General features: G+C 42.7%; 1 pseudogene; it reads right to left on the reverse strand.

The window, feature by feature from the left end:
* Nucleotides 1-14,221: 14,221 nt before the first annotated feature.
* LOC101596788 lies at nucleotides 14,222-15,801 on the reverse strand (annotated as a pseudogene).
* Between the last annotated feature and the right edge of the window lie 12,102 nt (nucleotides 15,802-27,903).

The following is a 27,903-nucleotide window of genomic DNA, read 5'->3' on the forward strand; positions in this document are numbered from 1 at the left end:
CCCCCCCACACACTTTCCCCTTTGAAATTCCATTCTCCATCATATTACCTCCCCATCACAATCATTGTACTTACATATATACAATAAACTTTGCGAGTTTAAATTGGACTCAAGAATAAAAATTTGTTCAAGCTGGGCGTGATGGCACACCCCCTTAATCCCAGCACTTGGGAGGCAGATGTAGGAGGATCACTGTGAGTTTGAGGCCACCTTGAGAATACAGTGAATTCCAGGTTAGCCTGGACTAGACTGAAACGCTACCTCAAAAAAACAAAAACAAGACAAAAAAAAACTTGTTCAAAATCATCTACCCTCTAGCAAGGTGTTTCACACTGTACACTAATACATAGTGGCTCCTTTCCCCACTTTTTTCTTTTAATAATGTTTTATCTTTGTGTGTGTACATTGTGTGTGCATGTGGGGGGGCATGTACATCCCATGGCAGAAATGTGGAGGTCAGAGCACATTCTTGGATGTCAGCCCTCGCATTACATCTTGTTGGATACTGGTCTGTTGTCCACCACTGCATATGTCAGCTAGAGACCCTGTGAGCTGCCGGGGATTCTTCTGTATCCAGCTCTCATCGTGTTACAGGAGTGTGGGATTACAGATGTGCACTACCATGTGCAGCTTTATGTGGGTTCTGGGGATCTGAACTCGCCTTCGCACACTTGCATGGCAAGCACGTGACCCAGAGTCACCTCCCCAGCCCCTCTTTTAGTAACTGCTTCAGCTTAGCATACAAAGTAATGTAGTGTTTTTTTTTTTTCTCGAGGTAGGGTCTCACTCTAGCCCAGGCTGACCTGGAATTCACTATGTAGTCTCAGGGGCCTCACACTCATGGTGATCCTCCTACCTCTGCCTCCTGAGTGCTGGGATTTAAGGCGTGTGCCACCACACCCGACTCAAAGTAATGTTTTATGATGGCATATTTCATCATACTTTCCGATTCTTTCACCTTCCTCATTGTCCTCCCTCGTGTTCCTTCTCCCTTCTGGCTAGTTGCCTTCTTTCCCCCCAACAGAGTCACTCATCCACTTTCATGTCATGGAATCCCATTACCCTCTTTTCCCCTCCTCCCTTAGGAACGCTTCCTCTCCTCTAATCCCTGTTGCAGTCAGGTTCACATTGCTGGCAGAAGTCACCTGACCATGAGTAGATTGTGGGTAAAAAAGGCTTATTTTGGTTATACACTAGAGGGGAAGCTCCATGATAGCAGGGGAAATGATGGCACAAGCAGAAGGTGGACATCACCTCCATTGGGTAGACAATAGCAACAGGCGAGTGTGCCAAACACTGGCAAGGGAAAGCTGGCTATAACACCCATAAGCCTGCTCCCAACAATACGCTGCCTCCAAGAAGCATTAATTCCCAAATCTCCATCAGCTGGGAACCTAGCATTCCGAACACCTAAGATTATGGAGGACATCTGAATCAAACCACCACAATCCCCTTTCTAATTTCATGACCTGTGTACACATGCACACATACAGACTTGTAAATCTAGGTTCTGCACATGAGAGAAAGCATGGTATTTGTCTTTCCAAGTATGGCTTATTTCATTTAACATCATGACTTCCAGTTGTGTCCATTTTCCTGCAAATGTCTTGATTCTATTTATGATTGCATATTTACACATTTTCTTCATCCATTCACTGCTGATGGACATCTAGGCTGATTTCATTTACTAGCTGTTGTGCATATTGCAGTAGCAGCATGCATGGTAAGTACCTTTGTGGTATGTTGACATAGAGTCCTTCAGGTATGTACTCAAGAGTGGCATAGCTGGGTCATATGATAGTTCTACTTACAATTTGTTGGGGAACCTCCATACTGTTTTCCATAATGCCTGTACAAGTTTATAACTCCACAAGCAATGAATAAGAGTTCCTCTTTCCCATATCCTCACCAGTCTCTGTTGTATTTTTTTTAATTTTTAAAAATTTTATTTATTTTGGGGGGGGGGCAGTAGAGAAAATGGGCATGCCACGGTCTTCAGCATGTGCAATTGTGTGCATCTGAATTGAACCTGGGTCCTTTGACTTTGCAAGGCAGATCCTTCCAGCCTTGTATTTCTTAAATTATTTATTTGCAAGGGGAGAGGGAGAGAGAGAGAGAGACAGACAGAGAGACAGATTGGGTGCTTACCTGCAAAACCAAATGACCCAGGTTCAACTCCCTAGTACCCACATAAAGCCAGATGCACAAGGTGGCATATATGCCTAGAGTCTGTTCATGTACAGTGGCTGGATGACCTGGTGCACCTATTCTCTTTTTCTCTCTGCCTCTCTCTATATATGTATATCTCAGATAAATAACTAAAATAAAGAAATTTGCTAAGCCCTAAAGCAGTAGATGGAAAGACAAAAACAATTAGGATAGATATTAATGGAGACTAAAAGGACATTATAAAGAATGAAAAAAGGGTTGGTTCTTTGAAAAAAATGAATAGCAAACTTTTTTAATTTTATTTTTTATAATTAACAACTTCCATGATTGTAAATAATATCCTATTGTAATTCCCACCCTCCCCCACTTTCCCCTTTGAACCTCCATTCTCCATCATGTCCCCTCCCCCTCTCAGTCTCTCTTTTATTTTGATATCATCATCTTTTCCTCCTATTATGATGGTCTTGTGTAGGTAGTGTCAGGCACTGTGAGGTCATGGATATCCAGGCCATTTTGTGTCTGGAGGTGCATGTTGAAAGGAGTTCTACCCTTCCTTTGGCTCTTACATTCTTTCTGCCACCTCTTCTGCAATGGACCATGAGCCTTGGAAGGTGTGATAGAGATGTTTCAGTGCTGAGCACTCCTATGTCACTTCTCAGCACCGAGATGCCTTCTGAGTCATCCCAAGGTCACTGCCAACTGAAAAGAGAAAATTCTCTAACAAAAAAGTAAGAGTAGCATTAATATATGGGTATGAACATTAAGAGATGTCCCGTCCCGCGGGACCTAGTTATTCATGGGGGCGAGGAGGACCCTAACCTGAAATAAGATGGGTGAGAGAGAGGAAGAGACTCAAGCAAATGTACACTTGTCAAGAGTCCAATTTTATTGAGCCACAGCGGCCTTTTTAAGGGTTAGGGTTAGGGTTAGGGTTTTGGGTGAGGGGGCTGCTGGAGGAGGCAGGTGGTGGAAAGTTACAGAATCTTCTTAGCCTTTGGCCTAGGACAGTTTGCAGTTATTCCAAAAATTCATGGTACAGTTCTCACATCTCTGCAGTTGCCAGGCAGGGTGTTAATTAGTTAGGTGTGGCGGAGTGGGGGGATGGAATCAGTTAGGTGTGGCAGGGTGGGGGGATGAGGAAAGGTCAGAAGTTGCTCAGGGCAGAAGTTGCTCAGGACAGAGGTTATCTCAGGGCAAAGGTCTGTTCAGGGCTCATCTCCTCGTCTCCAACATCTCCCCCTCTTCTGTATACAAGGACCAGGATAGGGAGGTTACCGCGACCCCTTAATGATGTCCCAAAGAAGGGCTTGTTTTGGTGGCCAATTATTTTTGTTTAAGAGTAGAAATGGATCCAGAGGAGCAACCTGACAGCAACCTGACATTAGAGAGGTGAACGTTCCCCAGAGTAGGTTGAGCACTGTTACTCATAGGCCATTGATTTCGATAAAGTCATTTGGATTGACCTTAGAACAAGGGGCACAAATGGGGTCTGAGCCTGTTAGAAGGGCAGTGCTGGACCCTTACCCGTCATTGGATTGGCCTCCTCTCGGCAAGGTCGTCCTGTCTTAGGCGGGTTGAGACTTAGCCACCCGTTCCGTCGCTGACTTACCAGACCACTCACTTTGTGGAAATGTAACGCATTTTGCTCTCAACAAGACCATCAAAACCCCATAAGGATCCTGGAGGAAATATGTTTGGTAGCCAATTAGTATGAGGGGTCACGGAGACCTGAGTTATTATTCGGAGGGGCGGGACCAAAATTTCCACCCCAGGGTGGATCTTTGCAGGGAGGTAAAGTCTAAGGGTCAAGATGGGGGGTTGTCTTGTTCTTTTGGCGGGTCAGTGGCAGATGTTTCTTCTGTGGCAAGGCGATGGTAGTGGACTTCCACCGGCTTGATTGCAGAGTCTACCTGACTCTTAATGAAACTGGTTAGTCGTCTGAAGGCCCAGGGGCCAAAGGAGATAAGCAAAAGGAATCCAACAAAAGGGCCTAAAAGACTGGGAAGCAAAGTAGTTAGCCAGGGAGATGTGGAAAACCAATTTTTATACCAAGATTCTTGTTGTTCTCGAGTCCTTTTTCTATCATCTAGATTTCTTTTAACTTTATCAAGGCTATTTTGTACTAGCCCAGTCTTATCTGAGTAGAAACAGCATTCTTCTTTGAGGGCTACACAGAGTCCCCCTTCTTTAAGGAAGACTAGATTTAATCCTCTCCGATTTTGAAGAACTACCTCAGAAAGGGAAGCTAACGAATCTTTAAGATCTTGTATTCCCTCCTGTATGAGGCTGAGATCTCTATCCACTAAGGCACTGAGATGTGAAAAATGTTGTTGGGAGGTAACCATTGAGGCAATACCTGTCCCGGCCCCTGCAGCACTAAGCCCCAGGAGCACAGTCAGGGTAATAGCAGTTAAAGGCTCTCTTTTTTGTCTGATGGAGATACCCTGATCCAGAGTGGATAAAAATTCTTCTGGATTATGGACAAGGAATCGCGGTAGTACAATAACTACAATGCAGTAATCTTTATTATTAATAAAATCCTTATTGACTATAAAAGGAGTCAGACCCAAGGAGCAAGCAAAGTAGGTGTTATTAGGGGCTTTAGTATAGGTGGAAGTTTCATTGACAATAGCAGTCTGATTACAGACCGATATGAGTGAATGGGGGGCAACATTTTAGGGCCAACAAGACAGAGTCCAATACCTGAAATGGAACTAAGAGTAAGGCCTCCATCTGGGGCATCATGCCAGGATAGGCCATCTGTATCATTGGTGAATATAGGGGCCATAAGCATCACAACACCCTCATAAAAGGGAGGTGTAGGAGAAAAGCAAATCCAGCATTCTTGATAATCGGGATTGCTAGTATTATGAATAGCTTCTAGGGAGGCATTTATTAAAGAAACAATGAGATCAGCTGAACTTGGGGGTCCCTCGGGGATGGTGGGTTGGAACAAGGTATATTTTTGAGATAACTGAGTGACAATAGGGGGTGTGGTAGACCCAATAGTTAATTTGGGTCTGGCTGGCTTAAGTAAGATGGGGTTTGGTCCCATGGCTGCAGAATTTTTATTGGGAATAGACTTAAGTAATCTGATTCTAAAAGTAAGTCCAATATCTTTTCCTTCTTGATAGACTCTGAGCCCCCATTCAAATCCCCGACCGGTCCAATCTTGTTGTTTGGCCTGAGGGGTGAATTGAATTAACAGGGGGTTGCACCATCCACCTGTAGAGGAGTGGGCAGTATTACAGAGTCGTCTTACATCCTGGGGGGAATGGTTAGGTGTCGCCTGAGGATGTTTCCACTTTCGTTTGACAGTAATGTAGTCCCAGGAGGAAGAAGGCTTCCAATAGGCGTCCCCAGTAGTTTCGCAACCCCAGGAGGCACAAAAATAGTCATTAGCCCAGCCATACTTGTAATTAAGGGACTTATCTCGGTGGGCTCCTGGGGAGACATAAACACCTTCCGCTGCACCATGAAGGTGGCTTCTTTCACCAGTGTTTCTACAGCCGGGGGAATCAAGGCTGCATCTGGCCAATTCAGGTGCCTTGTTGTTGGGCTGAGGCCATAGTTGCTCTGCCGTGCCCCAATCAGGGTGTGCTCCAAGGGCAAGGGCGCAGAGATCCTCTTCTAGATCTGGCCATTGGGGCTGGGATCCGACCGAAGAGCTAGAGTTAACAATATCTCCAGCCTGGTTTTCAATGATCCAAGTGTAGTTATAAGTTTGATAAGGGGAGGGGGCACTTACCACCAGCCGGGCTGCAATTAGAAATGAAAGAATGGCAAGGCCGAGCATCTTTCTGTAACTAAGCACAATTAAAATCTTTCTCAGGGGTTTCCCTGGGAGAATTAATCAATTTTATTAGCCTCTCTGGGAGCCATGTAGCATTTTGTTCTTTAGAGTCATATATGCAAGCATGTCCTTTCCCCAGATTAACACAGGATCTGGGCCTGACCATTTGTGAGTTAATGGATCCTTCCATAATGCTTGAGCATAATTATTTGATGTGGAGGGGTGCGAGAACCTATCTGCTGCAGCTTTGCCTTCTTTATCTAAAGTTAAGAAATTTAAGACAAGCAGGGCATGGTTTAATAATGTTTTCAGGTTTCTTGCTGGGCAGTAAAATATTCCCCCCGAATGTTGCACCTTAAAGAGCATGTTTTTAAGAGTTTGATGTGCTCTTTCTACTATACCTTGTCCCTGTGGATTATAGGGAATACCAGTAAGATGTTTTATTTTTAATTGAGCACAGAATTGTTTAAAGCTAGTGCTGGTATACCCAGGGCCATTGTCTGTTTTGATGACTTTTGGCAATGGCATAAAGGCAGAGCAAGCAAATATATGATTAGTAACATTTTTAGTAGCTTCTCCCATCTGAAGGGAAGCACAAATAAATCCACTAAAGGTATCTATAGACACATGAATATATTTTATTTTGCCAAAAGGCGAATAATGGGTAACATCCATTTGCCATAATTCCCCTGGTGTAAGACCACGAGGATTAACTCCCAAGTGTGGCTCAGGCAAAAATGTTATACAGCCCTGGCACTGGCGGACTATCTGTTGGGCTTGTTCTTGGGTGATAGAGAACATCTGTCGGAGAGTTTGGGCATTAAGATGGTGTAACCGATGTGTCTCTTGTGCCTGGGATATGGGGTCAGGTGGGGCAACCATGCCAGTTAGGACAACAGAACTATTTTGAGTTGCCTGATCCACAAGGTCATTTCCTTTACTTAAGGGTCCAGGAAGACCAGAATGTGCTCGAATATGTCCTACAAAGAAAGAGTGAGTTCTGGCCAGGATTAGTTGTTGAAGTTTAGCAAAAAGAGGGGAAGCATTGGTAGAGGGAAGGATGTAAGGGACCGTCTCAAGCAAAGGGATTGAGCTGGCTACATAGGCGCTGTCAGTATAAAGGTTAAATGGGTGATTGGAGAGAGTCTCAAAGACCTGTATAACAGCAACCAATTCCACAAGCTGTGCCGAAGAAAGTTTACTTTGGACCTTGGAGATTTTTCCATTGATGTTAAAGGCTTCAATTCCAGATGAAGAACCATCAGTAAAAACTAACATGGCTCCAGGAATGGGAGAGCTTTTAGTCTGTTTTGGGAAAACAATGGACTGTCTATAAAGGAATTGAATTAGTCTGTCTGAAGGATAATGATTATCTATTTTGCCTTGGAAGGAAACACAATCATCAGAAGACTGTACTAGCCATTGAACCTGGGAGGCGCTATAAGGCACACTAATGGTGTCTGGGTCTTTTCCAAAAAGTTTAAGGGAACTTTCTCTCCCAAGTTTTAAAACCTGGGCAACCAGGGAGGGGTAGGTAGGCAGAATTTTTTTGGGGGGGTAGCAGGTAAATGGATCCAATATAAAGGCTTAGTTTGCCATAAAAGACCGGTGGGTGTAAACGTTGTAGGGAGAATAAGTAACCATAATGGGGAGGTGGGAGAGAAGTATCCAATCTTTTGTGCCTGAATGGCCTTTTCAACAATTTGTAAGGAATTTTTAGCCTCTGTAGTAAGCTCTCGAGCAGAGGAAGGGTCAGAATCCCCTTGCAAAATATCAAACAAGGGTTTAAGTTCTCCAGTAGTTAATTTCAAATAAGGTCGTAACCAATTAATGTCCCCCAAGAGCCGCTGGAAATTGTTAAGTGTTTTTAAAGAATCTTTTCTTAACTGGATTTTTTGAGATAGGATTTTATTGGAGTGTAATTCAAATCCAAGGAAAAGGTGGGGAAGATGGATTTGAACCTTCTCTGGGACTATTTGTAGTCCAAATTTTTGGAGTATAAGGATTAATTCTTGTCCCACCTCATATAATTTTGTTGTCTCTGAGCCTGCTAATAAAATATCATCCATGTAATGAATGATATATAAATTATGATATTTAAGCTGAAAGGGATCTACTGCTTGGGCGACAAATTTTTGACAGAGGGTAGGGCTATTGGCCATCCCCTGCGGCAAAACTTTCCATTGGAAGCAGGGAGATGGACCGAGACAATTAACAATAGGGAGGCTGAAGGCAAAACGTTTGCAATCCTCTGGGTGGAGGGGAATGCAAAAGAAGCAATCTTTAAGATCTATGACTAATTTAGTATAGCCCTTAGGAATGGCTACTGGTGATGGGAGGCCAGGCTGAAGGGCCCCCATCAGAACCATGGTCTTGTTAATTTCTCTTAGATCTTGGAGTAATCTCCATTTTCCCCCTTTTTTTGTATAACAAAGATGGGTGTATTCCAGGGGGAGGTGGAGGGTAAAGTTGGGGAAGATTCAAAGGGTCAGAAGTATTAGAGTCAGAAACATCAACGAGAGAAAAGGAGTGAGAGAAAAGGAGTCTGAAGCTCGAGAGGGGGGACGCGAAGGGCAGTGGGAGCCAGGCTGTGAAGACGAGAGACAATATTCAGCCACAGAGATAGTGGCGTTTACCGGAGTCATTATTTGCTTCCTCGACAATGTCTTGAATAAGCCCCAGAAAGAGAAAATAGTTGGGGATAGTGCATCATTGCCCTCCTCAGTGAGTTTCTGATTTAATTCTCTACCTACTCTTTGCCACTTTTTGGGATGAATATTAGGTCCATCAATCATCAACCATGGACATGTCTTGTCAACAAAAATAAAAAACTGTATAAGATCCTTTTTCTTTACCCGTATTCCTCACTCTCTGAGAGAGGCTTTTAAATCCTTTATGAAAGAAGCCTCTTTAGACAATGAATGGCCCATCTCGATGGGACGGAATGAAGAGGGAAAACTTACCAGGTCTTGCCGTCTTCTTGGGCAGAGAAGCGGTGACCATTCAGGAACACTCCGGAGATCATGTGCTGGGGGGTCTCCGTCCGGCAGGGGTCTGTGCCTCGAGCCCCACGTTGGGCGCCATGTGTCCCGTCCCACGGGACCTAGTTATTCATGGGGGCGAGGAGGACCCTAACCTGAAATAAGATGGGTGAGAGAGAGGAAGAGACTCAAGCAGATGTACACTTGTCAAGAGTCCAATTTTATTGAGCCACAGCGGCCTTTTTAAGGGTTAGGGTTAGGGTTTTGGGTGAGGGGGGCACTGGAGGAGGCAGGTGGTGGAAAGTTACAGAATCTTCTTGGCCTTTGGCCTAGGACAGTTTGCGGTTATTCCAAAAATTCATGGTACAGTTCTCACGTCTCTGCAGTTGCCAGGCAGGGTGTTAATTAGTTAGGTGTGGCGAAGTGGGGGGATGGAATCAGTTAGGTGTGGCAGGGTGGGGGGATGAGGAAAGGTCAGAAGTTGCTCAGGGCAGAAGTTGCTCAGGACAGAGGTTATCTCAGGGCAAAGGTCTGTTCAGGGCTCATCTCCAACAAAGAGAAGTGATTACTGGGCAGTTTGATAAGCATAGTATATACATTTAGCCAGACAGCAGCAGACGTCACACCAGTATGGCTTATGATTACCCCTGTTGTAGGTTGTCAGTTTCAGGGATGTATTCCATCCCATGGAGCAGGCCTCCAATCAAATAAGAGGGCAGTTGGTTTCCCCTATAACAGATGTGCCACTAATGCACCTGGTGGCTCATTTGGCTTGGTTGGCCAAATATAAGGCTTACCGAGTCCATTGTAGAGTATCTTCACTGGGGATTGCTGTCTTTCCCATTGAGCTGTATGCAGTGTGTCTTTTTCCAGCTTTCTGTCAGCTGGTCTACATGGAAGAGGTTTTTAGCTCAATTCCAGCAGGATTTCTCAGTGACCTTGCAACCCAAGGATGTGGAATCTTCAGCAATAGGGTCTTACCATTGATGCCTGGTGGGAAACCAAGGGACTCAGCAATGGCCTATAATGTTTTGGGGGCATCAGGGACCTCCCTGGCCATCAACTCACTGGAAGTTACCCCATCCCTGTCACTGAAATTTTTCTAGTAACAATCTATGGCTCCTGAGTGTTCCATTGCTCAAAAAAAAAGTTTCCATATGATTTATTTATATCCTTTTAGATTTTGATTAGTTCTCCCTCCATCTTTCCTGTACTCAGTCTCTTCCCCTAACTTCACTTTTCACCCCCTTTAATCTGTTCTTCTACTTACATATATACAATACCATCCTCTTAAGTCCCTGCCCTTTCCTATTCCCTTTATATCTTCTTTCTAGGTTACTGACCTCTGCTACTGAGTTTTTTTCCTACTCACACAGAAGTCCAATAATTTGTAGCTAGGATCCACACATGAGAGAGAACATGTGACATTTGGCTTTCTGGGCCTGGGTTACCTACCTAACTTAGTATAATCCTTTCCAGATCCATCCATTTTCCAGCAAATTTCATAACTTCATTTTTCTTTACTGCTGAGTGAACTCCGTTGTGTAAATGTGCCACATCTTCATTATCCACTCATCAGTTGAGGGACATCTAGGCTGGTTCCATTTCCCAGCTATTGTAAATTGAGCAGCAATAAACATGGTTCAGGTGGTGAGATGAGTCCTTAGGTTATATGCCTAGGAGTGCTATAGCTGGGTCATATGGTACATCAATATTTAGCTGTCTTAGGAACCTCCACACTGATTTCCACAATGGCTAGACCAGATTGTATTCCCACCAACAATGTAGAAGGGCTCCTCTTTTTCCACATCCTCGCCAGCATTTATGGTCAATTGTTTTCATGTGGTAGCTAATCTGACAGGCCTGAGATGGAATATTAACGTAGTTTTAATCTGCATTTCCCTGATAGCTAGGGATGTAGAACATTTTTTTAGATGTTTATATGTCATCTGTATTTCTTCTTTGAGAACTCTATTTAGTTCCATAGCCCATTTTTAATTAGGTTGTTTGGTTTCTTATTTAGTTTTTTGAGTTCCTTGTATATTCTGGATATTAATGCTCTGTCAGATGTATAGCTGTCAAAGATTTTCTCCAATTCTGTAGGTTGTCTCTTTACTCTATTCAATGTCCTTTGCTGTACAAAAGCTTTGTAATTTCATGAGGTCCCAGCAGTGAATCTGTAGTTTTATTGCCAGAGCAATTGGGGTTATATTCAGAAAGTCTTTCCCAAGACCAATATGTTGAAGGGTTTCCCCTACTTTTTCCTCCAGCAGTTTCAGAGTTTCAGGTCTGATGCTAAGGTCTTGAATCCATTTGGACTTAATTCTTGTGCATGAAGAGAGAGAGAAGAATCCATTTTCATCCTTCTACAGATACATATCCAGTTTTCACAGCACTATTTGCTGATGAGGTTGTCTTTTCTCCAATGAGTATTTTTGGCATTTATTGAATATCAGGTGGCTCTAGCTACCCGGGCTTACATCTGGGTCCTCTGTTCTGTTCCGTTGATCTACATGTCTGCTTTTGTGCCAGTACCACGCTGTTTTTGTGACTATGGCTCTGTGGTATAGAATCAGGTATGGTGATATCACCAGTCTTATTTTTGTTGCTCAAAATTATTTTAGATATTTGAGAATTTTTGTGCGTCCAAATGAATTTTTGGATTGATTTTTCTATTTCCTTGAAGGAAGCTGTATTAGTCAGGGTTCTCTAGAGGAACAGAACTGCTAGAATGAGTTATTTAAAAAGGGAATTTATTGGATAAGTTTACATTAGTCCAATAGCAGTTGCAGGCCCGAGAATCACCGAACCTGGTAGCTGCTCAGTCCTTGTGTCCAGAAGCCTCAGCAGTCTCGACCCGGCACTGCAGATGGTGCGGGGAAGCCTGGAGGTTTCGATCCACACAGGTCTTCAGTCTTCAGTCTCCAGTCTGCACTGGTCTTCAATCCATGCTGGAAGGTAGCGAGCAGCTCTGGCAGCCAAGAGGAAGGGAGGAAAGAAGGAACTCTTTTTACCCAGAGCTTCCTTATATCAAGTCCCCCTCTGAGCAGGGTGCCCACTCTGGGGGAAGGGCTCACCCTGGGGGAAAGACCTCCTTTAGTTGAGCCTTCCTAGAAGCAACCTATGGATTACTAAACAGATCAAGTTGACAACACCTTAACTATCACAGATGCTATTGGCATTTTGATGGAGATTGCATTAAATGTGTAGATTGCTTTTGGTAAGATTGCCATTTTCACAATATTAATTCTTCTGATCCAAGAACAAGGGATGCTTTTCCATTTCTTAGTGTCTTCCTCAATTTCTCATTTGAGTGTTCTAAAGTTTTCATTGTAGAGATTGTTGACTTCCTTAGTTAGGTTTATTCCAGTGTACATTATTTATTTATTTTTTTATTCAATTGTGAATGGGAGTGATTCTCTGATTTCACCCTCTGTCTTTGTTGTTAGCATATAGGAAGGCTACTGATTTCCAAGTGTTTATTTTGTATCCTGCTACATGGCTTTAGGTGTTTATCACCTCTAACAGTTTGCTGGTAGAGTCTTTAGGGTTTTTTATGTATAGAATCATGTCATCTGCAAATAATGATAACTTGACCCCTTCCTTTCCAATTTGCATCCCTTTTTTGTGTGTCTCTTGCCTTATTGCTATGGCTAAGACTTCCAGTACTATATTAAGTAAAAGTGGGGACAGTGAACACCCTTGTCTTGTTCCTGATTTTAGTGGAAAAGCTTACGCTTTTTTCCATTTAGTAATATGTTGGCTGTAAACTTGTTATAAATAGTCTTTATTATGTTGAGATATGATCCTTCTATTCCCAGTCTCTATAGGGATGTTGGATTTTGTCAAATGCTTTCTCTATATCTAATGAGATGATAATGTGACTTTTGTCCTTCAGTCCATTTATATAATATATTTATTGATTTGTGTATGTTGAAACATCCTGGGATAAAGCCTATTTGGTCAGGGTGAATAATCTTCCTGATATATTCTTGTATTCTGTTTGCCAATATTTTTCATCTATGTTCATGACAGAGATTGGTCTGTAATTTTCTTTTTTTGTGTTCTGTCTTTGCCTGGTTTTGGTGTGAGGGTAACGCTGGCTTCGTAGAAGGGATTTGGTAAGATTCCTTCTTTTCCTATTTTATGGAAAAGTTTAAGAAGCATTGGTGTTAGTTCTTCCATAAAAGTCTGGTAAAATTCAGCAGTGATTCCATCAGGGCCTGGACTTTTTTAAGTTGCAAGATTTTTTTTTTTAACTTCTTTCATAATACAAGTTTTATTCTAGACAACTGCAAATCATTCAAGGGGACATTCACACATGACCCAGGAGCCCACTCTTACCCCTTCCCCCAACAACAGTGGGGCAGGTACTCAACACTGAGTCCTGAGACAAGCATCTGTGCTTTTTCTCCATCACCTCTGGGACACACATTGGAAAGTGTAATCTGAACAACTTCAAGTGACAACTGGTGCAACAGGATCAAACTCAAATAGCCGCTGGCATAAGCTGAGCAACCTCAAGTGAAAGTGTTATCTTCCACCCCACAGGATGCAGAAACACTGCAGAGAAGGGTTGGCCGAGAGGGTGGCATAAGACCAGAACTTTCAGAACTGAACATAGGAGTCTTTACACTTGGCAGGGGCTTCAGGGTCTCCTTCACTTCCTCTTGGTCCTCCAGAGAATCAGCCTCATCTGAGAGCCTTAGCTCCCCCACCAAGGGAGCCCAGTATTGTTCTGGCTCTCTGGCCCAACTGTGGGTGGGCTATAAGAGCCCCATAAACAATTCCCTCCCAGAGGGTAGACCCAGTTCCCATGTTAGGAACAACTTCTACAACTCTTGAAATTTAAAAAACAAGTTTTGAGCTAAATATATTTTTTAAATCAACAAGAAAATAACAAAAAAACAAAACAAAACAAAACAAAACAGGTCTTTAGAGCAGGGTAAGCAGATCATTTAAATTATTTCCTCTACTTGTTATTGAGAAAGAGACTACAAGAGAAAGGGAAGTGGAGGTTACACTCCCAGAACTCTGCCAGCATCTGCTCTCCTGTGTGCCCAATTCAACTGTGGGCCCTGGATATGGTCACCTGTACCAACCCTACTCTCTATGTATCAGGAAAGACAAGACACCCAGAGACCCAAAGGGGCCAAGGAGATGGCAAACCCAGTGGCAGAGTCGGGTGTCAGGGAAAGGATGGGCCTACATGCCTTTCTCCTGCATTTCAGATCAGCCTTTGGGCTTGGCCAGGGGAAGGGAATTGCAAAAGCAATTCTCCTCAGGAAGAAAGCCAGCCTGACTCCACATTGTCTTTTCGGGGGACTAATGCCACTCCCCTCCGCCCTCGGACAGTGAGGGGAGGCACCCTTAAAGCAGGCCATTGGGCCTTCCGGGCTCAGGAGCCAGCCCACCCCTCTCCCGCTGGTGGATTTTCTGGTGCTGCAGGAGGTGCTGCTTCTGGACAAAGCTCTTCTCACACTCTGGGCAGCGGTAGGGCCGTTCACCAGTGTGGATGCGCTGGTGCCTCACGACATCAGACAGGTGGCTGAAGTTCTTGCCACAGTACCCACAAATGAGGGAGCTCCGGCTTTTCCTCCAAGGGATATGGCCAGGCAGGGCAACTAGGCTGTTAGGTGAGAATCTCTCCTGGATGCGTGGGCCACTGCTGGGGCCCTCCTGCAGGTGGCAGCGCTGGTGGGTTACCAGGCTGACCTTTGCAACTGAAGCTCCTCTGACACACGTCACATTGATGTACCTTTGCCTTTCTGGCCTGTGGTTTCAGCCGTGGCCTGGGCCTAAAGCTCTCTTCTGGTTCTGTGGTGGGGAATGCCTCCCAAATTGAGTGGCTCTGCAGATGTGTGGCCAGCTGGTGCTTGTAGCAGAAACTTAAATCACATGCAGAACACTCATAGGGGCTGGAAGTGTCCCTTTTCAGCTTCAAGTCTTGCTCACACTCCTGGCCCAATTGTACCTGCCTGTGTGACTTTTGCTTCTGGAGGCGGTCTGGAGTTCTGCCAAGGGCAGAGTCTCCACTGCTCTCAGATACCTCAAGGTTCGAGTCTCCAGGGCCTGATTCCAAGAAGGCAGAATCACTTGGACCATCCCAGAATTCAGCCTGCTCTGGGACTAGGAAAGCTTGCTGTTCAGCAGCGCCAGAAAACATACCAGGAAGCCCCGCATAATCATCTTGTCTGTACAGCACCTCCTGTTGGACCACGGCCCCATCTGAGTGGGCACCATGAGGGCCTCCTTTCAAGTCACCCAGCATCTCTGCACCCAACTCCGCTTCTCCCTCTGGTTGGCCAAGGACCTTCAAAGAGACTAATGTCTCATAGTTGCTCTGCATGACGTTTCTGTAAAGCTCCTTCTGCCAGTCCTCCAGGTTCTCCCACTCCTGCTCCGAGAAACAGACCTTATCGTTCTCCAGGGACCTGGACACCTTGGGGACCTCGCCCTTGCTGCCGGGGGGGGGGGGCAGCCGCAGGACCCAGAAGTTCCTGTTGCGCAGCAGGTTCTCCACGTTCACGAGCCGCCGCTGCAGCAGCCCGTACTCCTGCAGCAGGGTGCCCAGCACGGCCCACTTGCCCTCCAGCTGGTTGCCAACTCCACGGCTGTCTTCTCAAAGTCAGCCAGCTTCTTCTCAGCTGTCCCTGTGCGCCCCTCCAGGCTTCATAGGTGGGCAGCCTAGGACTCCATCTTCCTCTCCACAGTCTGAATAGCAGCCACCACCATCCAGAGTGAGACCTCTGGGCTTTTTTCTGCTGTCTGGGAAGGTGGTGTGGAAGAAGCTAAAGGCGTGGAACGCCGTTTTCTCCTGTGCCGTGCAGGCGACGACTCCGCCATGGTTACAATCGTCCTTCGACAGCCGGACTCCAGCTGGATGGCCTGCGGGCTGCGCAGCCGCAGCCGTGTTGATACAAAGTACATTGTGAGGTTGCAAGATTTTTGATAACTGCTTGGATCTCCATACTTGTTATAGGTCTGTTTAAATGATCAATCTCATCTTGATTTGATTTAGGTAGGTCATATAAATCAAGGACATCATCCATTTCTTTCAGATTTTCAAACTTAGTGGAGTATATGTTCTTTTAGTATGTCCCTATAATTTTTTGAATTTCTCTGGTATCTGTTGTGATGTTGCCTTTTTCAACTCTAATGCTATTAATTTGTGTCTTTCTTTTGGTCCCATTTGCTAAGGGTTTAATAATCTTGTTTATCCTTCCAAAGAACCAACTCTTTGTTTCATTGATTCTTTGGATTGTTTTTTGGGTTTCTATTTCATAAATTTCTGCCCTAATCTTTATTATTTCTTCCTAGCTACAGATTTTTGGTTTGCCTTGCTCTTCTTTTTCCAAGGCTTTAAAAAGGTGAAGCATTAAGTTGTTCACTTGTGACCTTTCTAATTTCTTTTTTTTTTTTTCTTTTGGTTTTTCGAGGTAGGGTCTCACTCTAGCCCAGGCTGACCTGGAATTCACTATGAAGTCTCAGGGTGGCCTCGAACTCATGGCAATCCTCCTACCTCTGCCTCCCGAGTGCTGGGATTAAAGGCATGTGCCACCACGCCCGGCTATCTAATTTCTTAATATATGTACTTAAAGGTATAAATTTGCTTCTTAGGACTGCCTTTATTGTGTCCCTAAGGTTTTGGTATGTTGTGTTCTCATTATCATTTGACTCTATGAAGTTTTTGATTTCCTTCTTGATTTCTTCACTGACCCATCCATCATTTAGTAGTGTATTATTTAGTTTCCATGATTTTGTGTATGCTCTGTAGCTTTTTTTGCTATTGATTTGTAGTTTGATTACATTGTGGTCAGATAGAATGCAAGGAATTATTTCAATTTTCCTGTATTTGTTAAGATTTGCTTTGTATCCTAATATATGGTCTATTTTAGAGAATGTTCCATGTGCTGGTGAAAAGAATGTGCATTCTGCAGCATTTGGCTGAAATTTTTTGTATATATGTGTTAGGTCCATTTGTTCTATGGCCTCATTTAATCCAGATGCCTCCCTGTTTATTTCTTTTGCCAGGATGACCTGTCAATTGATGAGAATGGGGTATTGAAGTAACCAAATACCACTGTGTTTGGTGTTATCTGTGACCTTAGTTATAATAGCATTTGTTTGATGAAGTTGGGAGCCCCCATGTTAGGTGCATGTATGTTTAGGATTGTCCTCCTGTTGGAGTGTGCCTTTAATCAATGTAAAATGACATTCCTTATCTTTATCTTTTCTAACTAACGTTGGACTGAAGTCTACCTTGTCAGATATTAGGATAGCAACCCCTGCTTGTTTTCTAGGCTCATTTGCTTGAAACACCATATTCCAACCTTTCACCCTAAAGGTGAGTTTCTTGGAGGGAATAAATTGAAGGATCTTGCTGTTTAATGCAGTCTGCAAACCTATGTCTTTTGGTTGGGGCCATTGAGGCTGTTGACATTAAGAGTTATTATTGTAAGGTGTATATTTATTTTTGCCATTTTTTTTTGTTTTGTTTTGTAGTTCTTCTGGTTTTACCTTTGCTCTCTTGTATTAACTAGTACTTCAATATGGTTTGTTTTTTCCCGGTTCCTTATATGTTTGCTTTTCCTTCTCTTCAGCATGGAGGATCCTTTCCAGTATTTTCTGTAGAGCTAGTTTTGTCTTAAAATATTCCTTCAGCCTGTTTTTGTTGTGGAATGTCCTTATTTCTCTATCTACAGCTTTGCAGGATAAAGTGACCTTGGTTGACAGTTGTTATCCTTTAGAAGTTGGAATACATCATTCCAGACCCTTCTGGCTTTTAAAATTTGTGTTGAGTAATCTGCTGTGATCCTGATGGGCTTGCTTTTATATGTGACTTGATTTTTCTCTCTAACTGCTTTCAATATATTTTCTTTGATTTGTATATTTGGTAATTTAATTATAATATGGTGAGGAGAGGTTCTTTCCAGGTTTTGTCTAGTTGGTGTTCTAAAGACTTCCTGTATCTGCATTGGCACCTCTTTCCCAATTTGGGGGAAGTTTCCTTCTATGATTTTGTTGAAGATGCCTACTATGCCTTTGGAGTGGAATTATTCTCCTTCTACTATGCCCTGAATTCTTTTTTTTTTTTTTCTTTTAATCTGAGAGCAACAGACAGAGAGAGGAAGAGGGAAAGAGAGAGGGAGAGAGAGAGAGAGAGAGAGAGAGAGAGAGAGAGAGAGAGAGAGAGAGAGAGAGAGAGAGAATGGGTGTGGCAGGGTCTCCAGCCACTGCAAACAAATTCCAGATGCGTGCACCCCCTTGTGCATCTGCTTAACATGGGTCCTGGGGAATAGAGCCTCGAATCATGGTCCTTAGGCTTCATAGGCCAGTACGTAACCACTAAGTCATCTCTCCAGCCCATATACCCTGAATTCTTATGTTTGATCTTTTCATAGTGTCCCGAATATCTTGAAATTCCCATTCATACTTTCCTATTAGTTTGTCTTTCTCTTTGTTGGACTGTATTAGATCTGCCACCTGATTTTCTAGTTTAGATATTCTGTCCTCTCCTTCATCCATTCTACTGGTGAGATTTTCTACAGAGTTTTTTATTTCATTGACTGTGTCCTTCATTTCTTGTAATTCTGATTGGGTTTTCTTTATTATTTCTATTTCCTTATTTATGTCTTGTACTGACCTCCTTATTTCATAAAATTGGTTTCCTGTGTCTTCTTTCATTTCTTTGAACATATTTATAATCATTCTTTTGAAATCTTTCTCAGGCATTTTCTCTAAATCCATCTCACTTGAGGTCATTTCTGATGCTTTAATACTTTTATTGGATTTATATTGTCTAGATTTTTCATGTTTCTTGTGTTATAATGTATATATTTTTACATCTTAGATTAATTTAATGTTGGGATTTTCTAATTATCTGTAATTTTATCAGATGTATCAATCAATCTGATGTTATATATCTTCATGATGGGAGCTTAAGGTGCTAGGTGTGGCTCTTAAGACTCTCAGAGTATCTACCAAAGTGGCCCTAGATGTTGGGTTTGCCTGCTATGAGAATATTCAAGTAGGCTGAGTAGAGCAAACTTCAGAAAGATTCTAAAATTTAACTAAATAATGTACACATTCATTGAAAAAAGTACAGAGTATTTATGTAAGAGTAGGTATTATGACAACCAGATCCTTTAACAAAGTCACAGTCCCTTAGGATGTGTGTTGCCCCACACCCTTAAACCTATCAACTCAGAGGCTAAGATTTCTGATCTGTTGAGGGTTCCAAATCAGCTTGTAACCAAGTGAGACCCTTCTCCAATGAACAACATAAGAGGAAACAAAGGCACTGTAAATCAGGAAGCAACGAATGACAAGCCCAAAATATAGCTTATTTAAGAATGGCAGATCTGTCCAGCCATTGTGGAAATCATTGTGGAGGTTCCTAAAACAGCTAAAGATTGATCTTCCATATGACCCAGCTATAGCACTGCTAGGCATATATCCGAAGGACTCATCTCTCTTCCTTAGAAGTACGTGCTCAACCATGTTTATTGCTGCCTAACTTATAATAGCTAGGAAATGGAACCAGCCTAGATGTCCCTCAACTGATGAGTGGATAATGAAAATGTGGCACATTTATACAATGGAGTTCTACTCAGCGGTAAAGAAAAATGAAGTTATGAAATTTGTAGAAAAATGGATGGATCTGGAAAGGATTATACTAAGTGAGGTAACCCAGGCCCAGAAAGCCAAGCGCCACATGTTCTCCCTCATATGTGTATCCTAGCTACAGATGATTGGGCTTCTGCGGGAGAAGGAAAATACTTAGTAGCAGAGGCTAGTAAGTTAAAAAGGAGATATAAAGGGAAGAGAAAGGAAGGGAGGAGGGTACTTAATAGGTTGATTGTATATATGTAAGTACAATGATTGTAATGGGGAGGTAATATGATGAAGAATGGAATTTCAAAGGGGAAAGTGCCCAGGGGGGCATGGAGGTATTACCATGGGATATTTATTATAATTATGGAAAATATTAATAAAAATTGTGAAAATAAAAAAATTAATTAATTAAAAAACCCATAATCAAAACAAAACAACAAAAAAGAATGGCAGATCTGACCATCCATTAGATTTAACATATAATTTATTCTGACATGGAAGATGCCATTAGCACTTTTGATTCAAGCCTATACACCAGGCTTATTTGGCAGGTACTGACCTGGTGTAATCCCAGTTACCTTTTGGGATTGTTTGGGTCTCAGTTATGCTGCACTCCCACTTGAGTTCCTCTTTGCTGTGCTGTGGGCTCAGCTAGGCTGGCTGGGTCGCTGGATCGCTGCTCTGGTTGCCTGTGCCAGGTGCTGTGTAGGTGAGCTCCCTTCCCAGTTCTCTGGTACTTGCTGGCACTTGTGCCAGCAATGGGGTGAGGGAGAGGCTGTGGATGGTGGCTATAATTCTCCTGCTGGTCTGTGTGTTCCTCTACCTCACAAGCAGCTCTTCCATTGGTCCCTGCCGTCTTCCCTTCATGTTTCTTGAGTTTGCAAGGAGTTCTGGTGTGAGTGGAGAATCCCCTCACCTGGCTTTTCCTGTGGCTCAGGCCAAGCCTTGTGGCTGTGGCCATACAGACCTGGTTCTGCCACTTGCTGAAGCCTGCTTTTTTTTTTTTTTTTTTGCCTGCTTCTGTGGGCTCTAGATGCTCTGGATATCTCCTACTTCTCTGATATAGTTGGTAGTTTCTTATACACCTCACTTTTTAGTAGAAGAGTGTATATTGCTATTTTTTGTTTTCTCTCCCCTAGGCTGCTTTGATGTGGTTCCTACACTGCCATCTTAACTGTAAGCGAATGAGAAACTTTTAACCAAAGCAAAAGAAAGAGAAAACTCAGTAAATTAAGAGGTGAACAAGGGATCCCAAAGGATCTTTAGAGAATACTTTAAAAACTTATATTCTAAAAATCTGGAAACATCTAGACAAATGATAATTCCTAGCTACACATGGCCTACCAACATGAAATAAGGATATCAACAACTTAAAACAGTCCTTTAATGAACAGTGAAAAATAGTAATGAGGTACCTGCCATCAATGAAGTCTTTCTCCTACATTTTGAAGCAGAGCACCAATGTTCTTCAAGCTACTAAGTAGAAAGGGAAGACACTCTACCAAACTCATTCTGTGAAGTCTCATCCAAAAACCAGAAAAAGACCCAACCAAAAAAAAAAAAAAAAAAAAAAAAACAAGAAAAGGACAACTTTACTGATGAACATAAGCCCGAAAGTTCTCACTAAAATATTTGCAAAACAAATTCAACAACACATTAAAAATAGTCATAAACCATGATCAAGTTGGTTTCACACCAAGGGTGCAAAAGTGGCTCAACACAGACAAGTCAATAAAAGTACCATGGACCATGAGTAGCCTCAAGGTCAGAAGTTACAGGATCATCTCCAGAAACATAGAAAAGGTTTCTGCCAAAATTAAACATCCCTTAATAATAAAAGCTACAATGTAACCAAGGATCAAAGAAACACATCTCAACATAATAAAGGATCTATGACAAAAATATAGCAATCAAATAATAAATGGGGGCTGGAGAGATGGCTTATTGGTTAAAGCACTGGCCTGCAAAGCCTAAGGCTCATGTTTGACTCTCCAAGTTCCACATAAGCCAGACACACAAAGTGACACAGGTGCAAGGTCACACATGTGCACAAGGGGACACATGCATCTGGATTGCAGTAGCTAAAGGCCCGGGCATGCCAATTCTCTCTCTTTCTCACATTAAAAAAAGGCCAGTCTGTTGGCTTGCCTAAAAGTAAATAAATAAATCGGAGAAGTGAAAGTACTTCCTCCAAGTGACAGCCACTGGGAAATGCTTCTCACCCCACCCTACTGGAGCCACCAAGAGCACTGGAAATGACTAGGAAGGGATTCTCCCTCTCACACATGCCCTGCAACATCAAAAGAACCTGAAGTAAAAGACAACAGGCACCAGCTGATCATTACCAGACAGTATCCTACAACCTCCCTTCTTCCACATGCTAGGACCAGGAACACCACTGAAAATCACAGGACACCAAGGGATCGCTAGTCACCCCTCCCCCAAACAGCTGATCTGAAGGGCTGATTGACCTAACCAGCAGAGATCTATAGTGCATCAAAGAGGGACCCAGCTTTACAATTCAATGTAGATTAGATAAAAAGTCAACTCCAAAAGGTAACCAACTGAGCAACTTTACACTGGGGAATGTATTCCCCAAAGATGGTTGCGATGGTTTGATTCAGGCATCCCCCATAAACTTAAGTGTTCTGAATCCTCAGCTCCCAGCTGGTAGGAAGTTGGGAATTAATGGCTCCTGGAGGGAGTATATTGTTGGGGGCAGGCTTATGGGTAGCATAGCTAGTGTCCCTTTGCCAGTGCCTGGCACACTCTCCTGTTGCTATTGTCCACCTGATGTTGGCCAGGGGGTGATATCCACCCTCTGCTCATGCCATTGATTTCCCTGCCATCATGGAGCTTCCTCCCTCTGTAAGCCTGGAAGTCAAAATAAGCCCCTTTTCCCAAAAGCTGCCTTGGTCGAGTGTTTTCTGGTAGCAATGCAAACCTGACTGCAACAGTAAAGTGGTACTGAGGAGTGAGATTGCTGGTAGGCACCTGACTGTGTGGCTTTGGCCTTTTGGAGCTGATTTTCAAGAGGAATGTGGAAGGATTTGAAACCTTGGCCTAAGATACGCTTTGCAGTGCTGTAAGTACAGCTTGATGAACTATTCTGGTCAGAGTTTAAAGACCTGAATGCAGTAAGAACTATGGACTGTGGGGTTTGGCTTATGAGGGTGAGAAAGAGCTTTCTTTGGCCTGGGCTAGCAGTTTGTATGAGAACCTTGCTGTTCTGCCCATGCCCTGAGAATTCATGCAGGGAAGCTTTGCATAGAAATAAATTGGTGTGAGCAGAGGGCTATGGCATAGGGGAAAAAAAAAATCTTTGGCTGAACTGCTACTGATTCAGCTGCAGTTGAGAGATTACCACTATTGAGATTGGTCCAGCTGACCTGCACTGGGGCAACAAGAAGAATGTAAACTCTTTTGAAGGGGCCTGAGTGGTCAAGGAGTGTCCTGTTCTTCAAAGTCTGCTTTATTCTCCCCTGGATTAACAAATGTGCCTCATACCGGGTATTGTAGAGTATAAGAAGTGCAGGAAAGAGAGGGTCATTGAATTTGCAACATGATCTTGTGTTTTTGAAATGGCCATGGGCAGTGTGAAGCAGGTTTTCTGGATGCCTGCATGGAGACCCTATGGAGCCATGAGGATGAACCATGGGTTGCAGTAGAGATGCCAGGACCATGAGATGACTGCCAAGGTAAACTGCCAGCTCCAGATTAAGTTTTCTAGGACTGTGTATAGCCTAGCTGGAGCAGTGGAATTGGAACTCCAGAGACTTTTTGCCAGTTGGGATTATTGGACTTGGAGACTTGTTGCTGACTAGAGTTGTTGGTCTTGGAACTGCAGAATTTGATGTTTTCCTTGTTTTAAATCTTGTCTTGGTTGAATATTTCTTTGCTATGCCCATCTTTTGCAATGTGAGTGTTTATTCTGTGTCATTATGGTTTTGGGGGGGATTTTTTTGTATTGTGGCTCAGTTAAAAGATCTTGGACTATGGGGATGTATAAACATCATTGGAATTGATAAAAACTATAGAGACTTTAAAGTTAGATGAATGCATTGTATTTAATATCATGTATGGTTATAAGTTTATGGAGGCCAGTGGAATATGGTGGCTTGATTTAGGTGTCCCTCATAAAATTAGGTGTTCTGAATTCTAGGTTCCTGGCTGATGGAAATTTGGGAATTAATGCTCCTGGAGGGAGTGTATTGTTGGGGGTGGGCTTATGGGTATTATAGTGCCTGGCACACTCTCCTGTTGCTATTGTCCATCTTATGTTGGCCAGAGGGTGTTGTCCACCCTCTGCTCACGCCATCATTTTCCCTGCCATAATGGAGTTTCCCCCTTGATCCTGTTAGCCAAAATAAACCCTTTTACTCAAAAGCTGCCTTAGTGGTTTCTAGCAGCAATGCAAGCTTGACTGTAGCAATGGTATATAGGTTTGAACTGGAAGTCCCAATTGCACCTCCCATATCAGGGCAGGTTGCTTAAAAACAAGAGTTCACTTCCCTTCCTCCTTCCTTCTTCCAGACAGGGTCACATGTCTCGTGCTGTAGTTCAGGATAGTCTCAAACTCACAGGAATTCTACTTTTCCAGCCTCCTATGTGCTGTGGTTGCAGTCATAATATGCTATGTTCAGCTTGGATCTTCCTTTTCTTAAGAGACAATTTGTGGGCTAGGAAGATGGCTCAGCAGATAATACTGCTTGCTATATGACATGAGGACCTAATGGCCTTATTCATCCAGAGTTTGATTCTCCAGCACCCATATAACTATCTGGGTATGGCTATGAATGTTCTAACCCCAGTCTTTGGAGGAGTGAAGACAGGAAAAACGCTGGGGTTGCCTGGTCGGCCAGTTTGACTGAAAATTCAGCTCCAGATTCAAAGCTCAAGAACACATGGATAAGCAATAGAGGACATTTTACATCCTCCTTTGTCCTGCGCATCTACGAATACACATGCAACACCGCATCCACATCACACCACACCATACACACGTCATCCCACACATACTACATATACATGATGAAAGGTGTTTTTCTTATGTAATAAACTCTGCAATATATGATCTCTTTTCTTATTCCCATTAGTTTTTTTTTTTATTTATAATGTTGAGTTGTTTAACTTTTTCTACCGAGGCCTTATCCCGTATTAGTTTATGTCAAAGGATCCGGGTTTTTACTTGTAGAGAGATCCACAGGAATTATTGTGATTCATGATGTTAGGCTAACAATTTATTTTCCTTGTAAAAACTATTTTCTTATTACTGTTAAGTCCACATAAACAACCTATAAATGTTATACAACTTATTTTAAAATATCCAAATTAAGTAATTATAATTATTTATATAAAAAAACCCAAAAGTTCAGGGAGGGAAAGAATTCAAAACCCAGCCCACTAGGGTAGAAGTACTGAGTGGTTAGAGCTGATGTACATTTAGCATACTTTGCCTTTTGTAAATAACGTCTGTCAGGGTTAACTTTTTTTTTTTAGATAGAAATATCAACATGAGATAATGATTTTATAGGGAGATTAATATGTAGAAACATGCAATAATATTTACATGATGTATTAGTATATTTCATTTTTTTCCAATAAGGAAGCCTACAACAAGTCAACCTTATAGCAATAAATATCTTGATCTCTACAAATAGGTCTCTTAATTCAGTTGTACAATAATAAAATGTGAGAGCATAATGAATACAATATGTAATGGGAAAATTATAAATTTTCTGGAGAGGAAACATAGTAAATACCATCTTAAAAAATGATCAATGCAATGGAGACATGGCTTCATGGTTAAGGTGGTTGCCTGCAAAGCCTGAGGACCCAGGTTAAATTCCCCAGTACCTATGTAAGCCAGATACACAAGGTGGCACATGCATCTGGAGTTGTTTGCAGTGGCTGGAGGCCCTGGTGTGCCAATTCTCTCTCTCAAATAAATAAAATACTTTTTTTTTTTTAAATGAGATAGTCAAAAGGGCCCTGGCTGAAACTAAGAAAAATTGGTGAAACAAGCAAGGATGCTGTTTTCCTCATGAATTGGATACCAGCACAAGGGGGAAGGAGATCAACACAGAGAAAAATCAACTCCTACCAAAGCAGAGAGCCAGAGACCCAGAGGCCCCCAAAACCTCATCACTGAAGCAGACCAAAAATGAACCCAACATGGCTCAGGGAAATTTTGTGGAAGAGGGAGCAGAAAGAATGTCAGAGCCACATGTTGGGTCATGATATGCAGAGACATTTATCTTACCCATAACTGTGGGCTAAGTCCACAATGTATGACCCATATACCTCAACAAGGAGGGGCCAAGGGGAGGGGGCAGGTCACAGATGAGCCTAATAATGTTACCAAACTGATTGCATTTGCTGAATATAAAACTAATTAATAAAAAAACTTTTTTTTAATGAGGTAGGGTCTCACTGTAGCCCAGGCTGACCTGGAATTCACTATGTAGTCTCAGGGTGGTCTTGAATTTATAGTGATCCTCCTACCTCTGCCTCTCAAATGCTAGGATAAAAGGTGTGTGCCACCACATCCAGCTTCCCTCTCTCTCTTTTTAAAAATATTATATTTATGTATTATTGGCAAGCAGAGAGAGAAAGAGAGAAAGAAAAGAGAGGCAGAGAAATGGGTGTGCCAGGACCTCTAGCCATTGCAAACAAACTCCAGATGTATGTGGTACTTTGTGCATCTGGCTTCATGTGGTTACTGGGGAATTAAACGTGGGTTGTTAGGCTTTGCAGGCAAGAGCCTTAATCGCTGAGCCATCTCCCCAGCCCCAGGAAAGAGTCTCTATTTGTTATATAATTAAACTACTAAATACACTCACCAAAGAAATAACTTGAAAAGAATAAGATTGAAGCACCTAGTCACCCCTGTAGGCAAGCCTGTCAGAAGAACAACGGATTAATCCACAGAAACCTTAACACACCTTACACACGTCATCCCACACATACTACATATACATGATGAAAGGTGTTTTTCTTATGTAATAAACTCTGCAATATATGATCTCTTTTCTTATTCCCATTAGTTTTTTTTTTATTTATAATGTTGAGTTGTTTAACTTTTTCTACCGAGGCCTTATCCCGTATTAGAGCATGCAATGATATAGTCTGAGTTCTGAAACACACTGCCAACTCAAACTACTATATCAAAAAAAGTTACCCATCAGAATCAGAGAAAGAAGAACAGTTCATGATGAAAACAAGCTAAGTGAAAATGTGACCAGGACTGGAGAAATGACTCAGCGATTAAAGATGTTTCCTTGCAAATCCTGACAGTCTCAGTTTGACTTGTTATCACCCATGTAAAGCCAGATACACAAAGTGGTGCATGCATCTGGAGTTTGTTTGCAGTGGCAGGAGGTCCTGACATGCTGTGATGGTTAAGTTTGTGTCAACTTGATCTGTTTGGGAATCCCCAGACATTCCTCATATATGAGTCTCTGAGGTCGCTTCTAGGAAGGATTAACTAAAGGAGGAATCCTTCCCCCAGGGTTATCACTGCCCTCAGAGTGGGAGGCCCCGGGAGGGGGGGGGGAGGCTTTATCTAAGAAAGCTCCGTGAAGGAAAGTATTCCTTCCTTCCACCTGGCTGCTGGTGCTGCTTTCCAGTGTGGACTGAAGACCAGCATCTCTCCAGAATGCCTTCAGGCCTTCAGTGCTGGGTTGGGACTGCTGAGGCATCCAGCCTAGTGGACTGAGTGACTATCAGGTTCCTTGACTGTCAGGCCTGCAACCTGCTATTGTTGGACTGCTGTAAAATAATCTAATAAATTCCCTGTTAATACAATTAATTATATCAGTTCTGTTCCTCTGGAGAACCCTAACTAGTACAGATTGTGGTACCAGGAGTGGTTCTAGAGAAAGAGAACTGTAAGGATGGATTTCCCTAGTGGGCTTAGTGCTCTCTGGAGTTGCTTCTCCAACTTTAGTACCACTAAAGGCTCTACCGGTAATAAAGAGAGTGCTTTTTCTGGTCATAAGGAAAGCATTTTTTTACTGGTAATAAGGAGGGCACTAACAATCCATGGTGTAAACTATTTAAAGAACTCCATGAGACAGATATATTTGGTGATCCTGAGTCTTATCTTGTGAAGAGTAAGGAATTTAGTTATTTTGTATATAGAATTTTTGAATATTTGTGGAAAAGTAAGAAATGATGATGCTGGATGGTTACTTCTAGCATCTCTGGATAAAGTATTGAGAGAAAAGCAGAAGCTCAGAAAGGAAATTTCCAGGCTTAAGACCCACATACATGATCTGAAGGTTTCTAAGAGAACCCTGGAGGAGTCTCCTCTCTAGCCAGAACAGGGATCAAACTGCAGAA

This window comes from Jaculus jaculus, chromosome 12, assembly GCF_020740685.1.
Source record: "Jaculus jaculus isolate mJacJac1 chromosome 12, mJacJac1.mat.Y.cur, whole genome shotgun sequence".
NCBI lineage: Eukaryota > Metazoa > Chordata > Mammalia > Rodentia > Dipodidae > Jaculus > Jaculus jaculus.